The sequence below is a fragment of the Hyla sarda genome, chromosome 3, assembly GCF_029499605.1.
Source record: "Hyla sarda isolate aHylSar1 chromosome 3, aHylSar1.hap1, whole genome shotgun sequence".
Lineage (NCBI taxonomy): Eukaryota > Metazoa > Chordata > Amphibia > Anura > Hylidae > Hyla > Hyla sarda.
In genome coordinates, this window is record NC_079191.1 from 200,546,470 (window position 1) to 200,552,469 (window position 6,000).

The 6,000-nt window shown below is 47.8% G+C and overlaps 1 long non-coding RNA gene across 2 annotated transcripts in view; it reads right to left on the minus strand.

Moving 5' to 3' along the window:
• The window catches only part of LOC130360693 (uncharacterized), a 109,817-nt gene extending 104,048 nt beyond the window's left edge, over positions 1-5,769 (minus strand). For both annotated transcript variants that reach the window (XR_008890763.1, XR_008890762.1), the window contains exon 1: positions 5,447-5,769. This is a non-coding gene — a long non-coding RNA (uncharacterized LOC130360693). The remainder of the gene's footprint in view (positions 1-5,446) is intronic.
• Between the last annotated feature and the right edge of the window lie 231 nt (positions 5,770-6,000).

The window sequence follows — 6,000 nt, forward strand, 5'->3', positions numbered from 1 at the left end:
CGTCTCCCCAAGCCGAAGTCGATTCCTGCAACCTCCCCCAGGGATGTTAGCATGAGGGTACATTTTTTTCCACATTAAGGAGCGCCTGATGTTGGCTGCCCGCACCCCTACCAACTTGCCGGAGAGGTTTTCCAAGCTGGCTGTCTTTGCGGATCTGTCTGCCGCCACCTTGGCGAAGTGTCTGGAATACGCGGCTGGCACTTCCCTTCTCCGGGCCCATGGTGTACCCTACAAGTGGGGTTTCCCCACGAAGATTATCGTTACCTATGGTGGTTCAAAGCATGTGGTCTCCACCCCGGAGGCGCTTATTGAGTGCTGCCGTGCCTGGAATCTTTCTCCCCCTGAGCCGACCGAGAGAGGTTCTCCCGGTTCCAATCTCCCTTTACAAAAGGTCTCAGATGACTGGTCGGTGGTCCACTAGGGTAAACGTAAAACCAAGTGATGCTATGTTAATCTCTATAAGGATGTCATATTTAATGCCGGATAGGCTCATGTTTAATTAGGTATGGTTTTGTTCCTCTCTCCATACCTCCCCGATGTTGGCCCTCTTCAGGGGTCGCTATGGTTACCTGCTATTACTTGTTCTTTTTTTATTTTTCCCCAGTTTTACCCTGTTGTTATTTGTTTCTATATGTGTTCTCCATTAGGTACACCTGCACTACAAATGATGTATAAGCTCTCTGACTGTCACAATGTTTGCATCACTGTACTATTGACTGTTAATCAGCTGCCACCGCGGTCCGCCCCTCCGCCTCTGTAATGGTCATTCAAATTGTTTCCCTCAATGTTAGAGGTTTGAACTCGCCCTTTAAACGCTCATTACTTTGGGCAGAGTCGAATAGGTTGGGTGCCGACATACTGTGCCTCCAAGAGACACACTTGTCGGAATTGGATTCCGTGAGATTGCATAATAAGCGCTTCCCGCACATTTATTTCGCCCATGCGGCGCAGAAGAAAAGGGGGGTAGCCCTGGCCATTAAAAATACTATTGCTGTTTCTGACATGGAGGTGGTGGCGGATAGCGGTGGCAGCTATCTTATTGTGCATTGTTCCCTTAACTTGGTGCCGCACACCCTTGTGGTAGTGTACGCTCCCAATAGACAACAACACGCTTTTGTCCGGCACGTATTGAACAGAGTTGCAAGCTCCAACCCTGCGTCTCATCTAATTGTGGTGGGCGACTTTAACGCTGCCCTCTGGCCGTCAATGGATTCCACTTCCCTTGTCCCTCATCCTGAACCCACTCCCATTTTTAATACCCTGTCCCGTGAAGCTTTATTTGATATATGGCGGATACAACATCCTAGCAGCCGGGACTTTACCTATTTCTCCCATCCCCATTTGGTCTATACCAGAATAGATTTTTTCCTCATTAGTCGCCCACTTCTCAACTCAGTCTCCAAATCGCATATTCACACTATATCCTGGTCAGACCACGCCCAAATTTTCCATTACTCTACAGGAGACATTCTCATCCCCGCGTGCCTCCTTGTGGCGTGCCAGCCCATATGTAATTTCCCATCCCACATACAAGCCCCGCCTAGCCGAGGATATATCATCTTTTTTTGCTACTAATAATGGGTCGGTGTCCAACGCCGCCACGATGTGGTGTGCATTCAAGGCCACAATTAGAGGGTCTCTTTTAAGCGAAGCGGCCCACCACAGGCGACAGACGAGGGAGAAACGATTGTCTATGCAATTGGAGCCTGCAGATCTACATAGGAAAAATAAGTTAGCTTCTACTCCTGACCTCACTGTACGTATATCAGTCCTGACTGGTGAACTACACAAGTTGGATTTATACAAGTATGATTTGGCGCTGCGTCGCCTTAAATGTAATTCTTATTGGTGTGCCAACAAGCCAGGCAGGGTCCTCGCTAGACAGGTTAAGGTACAGGAAGCGAGAAGTCGTATAGCCTATCTGCAATTGCCTACGGGCACCAGGGTGTTTGATCCTCAGGGCATCTCTGATGCCTTTGCTTCTTACTATACCACGCTGTACAACCTTTCCACTTCTGAACCCAACTGCCTTCCTACCCCTACCTCTATTGCTTCCTTTCTTGACTCAGTCTCCTTGCCCTCCCTCTCTGATTCTGATCTGTCCGCTTTGTCTCTCCCCTTCACTCTTCCGGAGGTGCTTGGTGCGATCGGGACGTTGAAAGGTGCCAAGGCTCCGGGCCCTGATGGATTGATTAACGAGCTTTATAAAACGCATGGCCCAATTATTGCCCCCCACCTCACCACTGTCTTTAATTTTATAGCTTCTACGGGATCGATCCCGTCGGAAATGTTGGACGCCACAATAGTGACACTCCCTAAACCCGGAAAGTCTCCCACTGAACCTGCTAATTTTCGCCCAATCTCGCTCCTCAATACGGACCTTAAATTATACTCCAAATTGTGGGCAATACGCATAGCAAACATCCTTCCGTCTCTGGTGCATGCTGACCAAGTCGGCTTTGTGAAGGGACGGCAGGCCTCGGATGGCACTAGGAGGGTGCTGAATATCTTGGCAGCTGCTCACCGCGGTCGGGCGCCTTCTCTGCTCCTCTCGTTGGATGCGGAGAAGGTGTTCGACCGGGTCCACTGGGGATACTTGAGAGCTGCACTGTCCAAATTTGGCTTCCCCTGCCCTGCTATTGCTGCAATCATGGCCCTCTATTCATCGCCATCCGCGAGGGTTTTTACGTCGGGTGCCCTGTCCTCCCCGTTTGCCATCACTAACGGCACCCAACAGGGGTGTCCCCTCTCTCCTGTTTTATTCACCCTTGTGATGGAACCTTTTGCCGAACATGTCCGATGCCATCCCTTAATCCCAGGTGTTGAGGTTGGGTCTGATACCCATAAAATAAGTCTCTTTGCCGAAGACGTCCTGATCGCACTGACTCACCCTTCCACCTCTTTACCCCGTGTAATGTCCCTCATAGCCGACTTCAGTGCTGCTAGCATGTACAAACTTAATGTGTCGAAATCGACTGTTCTCCATCTTCAGCTGAATGCACCTTCTTTTCTGTCCCTCTCCCAATGGTTCTCTTTTAATTGGGCTTCTACTGGTATTACCTATCTGGGTATCTTTCTTACTCCCTCTCCTTCTGACTTGGTCTCCTCTAACCTCTCCTCCCTTTCCACACAGCTGGCCCGAGACACTAAAGCATATTCTCGCTTTCCTCTTTCCTGGTGCGGCCGCATTGCTGTGGCTAAGATGTTCCTCTTGCCTTCTATCCTTTATCTATTTCGCACTTTACCTGTCAGGTTCCCCCTCTCCTCTATTAAGAGACTTCAATCCCTTCTGATGAGGTTTATCTGGCAGGGGTCTAGGGCGAGAGTTTCAGCTAGATTACTGTTTCTACCTACACATATGGGGGGCTTGGGATGTCCAGATCTGCTTAACTACTATAAAGCGGCTCATTTGGTCTATTTACAGCAGTGGTGGAGGGGGGATTCAGATGCCCGCTGGTTGGCTATGGAGAGAGAGATTGTGGGTGTACCCTCTCTTCAATACCTCTTGTGGTCGGTGGCGATTACCCGTAAGACTGTGGACACTCTTAGTCCCACAGTCTCCGCTTCTCTGCATATGTGGCTCTTCATTCTGTCCTCTAAGTTGCTCTCCCTTGTCTCCTTCCAGTCTACTCCGTTCTCTGTTCTATCTCTTCTCCTCCCGCATACTTCCTTCTCAAATTGGATCGATAGTGGGGTTACATGTTTGGGTGATGTCTCGCCCCAGGGCTCCCTAGGCACATTTGAATTTATTAGGTCTAAGTACGACATACCAGCTGGGGACTTTTTTAAATTTTTGCAGCTACGTCATTTTATTTCATACCATAAGTGGCCTTCTGAGTTAACTCCTAGACCGTATGATGCCTTTTTCCGCCAACACTCTGGTGCCAAGGGCGGAATATCGATCTCCTATAAAGCTTTACAGTCCTCCTTGGCACCAGAGTCGTTCTCATTCCAAGCTGCCTGGGAGCGTGATCTGGGTATCTCTATTAATGCAGAGCAGTGGCATGATCTCTATAGTATACCACTACACCTTTCTAAATGTAGCACTCACCTAGAGTCTGCCCGTAAAATGCTATACAGGTGGTATTATACCCCCGAACGTTTGTCTCATATTTACAACACTGTTAACCCTACATGTTGGAGGTGTGGTGATCAAGTTGGCTCGTTTTTACATGTGTGGTGGACCTGTCCTTTGATTGCCTCTTTCTGGGATTCCATATACGCATTTATCTCCACAATTTTACCTCGCACTCAATTTAAAGGACTTACCTGCGGATTCCCAAACCATTCTTTTTCATATTTTTTCTGCTGCGCGGACTTCCATAGCAGCTCTCTGGAAATCCAGGGAGGTTCCGGATGTTCCTGAGGTGAGGGCAAGAGTGGAATACTCTTGCTCCATGGAAAATCTTATAGCCAACCGTACTGGGCGTGAGCTACAATTCCTTATAAGATGGGACTATTGGAGGAACTCCCGGGAATCTGATGGTATAGTGGCATCTTAGGGCGATGTGGATCACCTGCGCAGATCCTCATTACGATTTTTACCTATGTCTCACCAAATGTCCTTTTTAACTTGTGGTGCATACCCGTTAACTTCCCCCATTCTATGTTGTGCACTATAATGTTGTGTATTTTGGTGTACCTTGTGACCTATTGTCTTTCCCCATGTCCTTATTATTTTCTTTTGCTCCCCCCCCCCCCCCCCCCATCGCTTCCCCTACCCTTGTTGTTCCTTGTTCTTATTATCATTATTGTGCTGTTGTTTTTATTGAAATCTGATAAATAAACGTTTGGATAAAATCTGCCTGCAGCTTTCTTCAGTAAAGACTTCAGAGGTTTTACGTAACCTTGCATCTGGTGTCTTTATTGGCTAGCGCCTGGCCTGGGAAAACCGCTTCACCTTAAAGTGTGGTGAGTTACACTTCGGGCCTCACAAACTCTGAGGGTTGCTGCAACTAACAGTACACTACAACATGCCATTATGCCAGCTCATCACAAGGCAAAAACACAAACTTTCAAAGGCTATGGGTCTTATTAACAGGGAGTGGGGTACTGGGCAGTACAAACTTTATTCAGATGTGAAAGGTGTTATTTATAGGCAAAAGCCTGCACCAATGATCCAACCCAGTTTAAGCATGAGCTGATGTCTCCTAATTACTAAAGACAAGCCCCAAATGAAGTCAGTTGTTATTGTATGTCGAATGTTTACTGTACTGTAGTAGTCAGTACAGCACTTCTATAGCACTTGTGCCGTCATTCAGCCAGGCCAGACTAGTGCCTGCTGGAGAGGGGGAGGGATTATGAGAATGCACAATGGTGACATCACAGTTAAAGGGGTACTCCGGTGGTAAATTTTTTTGATTATATGGCATCTTCTTTGTAAGTTTTGTTTTTTTGCAATATACATGTGTCATATGCTTTGGCAGCATGTGTGTGTTTTTCTTACCTGTTCGTTGGGCAGGAAGTTCTGTAGTTCAGAAGGTTTTCTTTTACTGTTGTCCACAGTCCTGAGTCTATTGGGGACAAGATGTCACAGCTTTTTTTTTCTTTGTGCATGAGAGGAATAATCCACGCCCCCTCATCCAGCTGAGTACACAGCTCCTCACTTCCCCCTCCCCCCTGCTCTGTATTCTAAGGAAGCAGGTCTGCACAGGAGAAGGACCTCACAGAGAAGATAAGTGTTATCTGAAGGGGAGGATGAGAAGGTGCACGGGCCGGGGATGTATGGACTGCAGGGGAATAAATCTCATACTGGGAATGATCTCTATGGGGGAGATTTATCAAAACCTGTGCAGAGGAAAACTTGCCCAGTTGCCCATAGCAACCAATCAGATTGCTTCTTTCATTTTTCACAGGCCTTCATAAAAATGAAAGCAGCAAGCTGATTGGTTGCTATGGGCAACTGGGCAAGTTTTCCTCTGCACAGGTTTTGATAAATCTCCCCCTATATGTGAAGGGGGAGGGGGACTCCTGAATGACACATGCTGGGAGTTGTAGTCC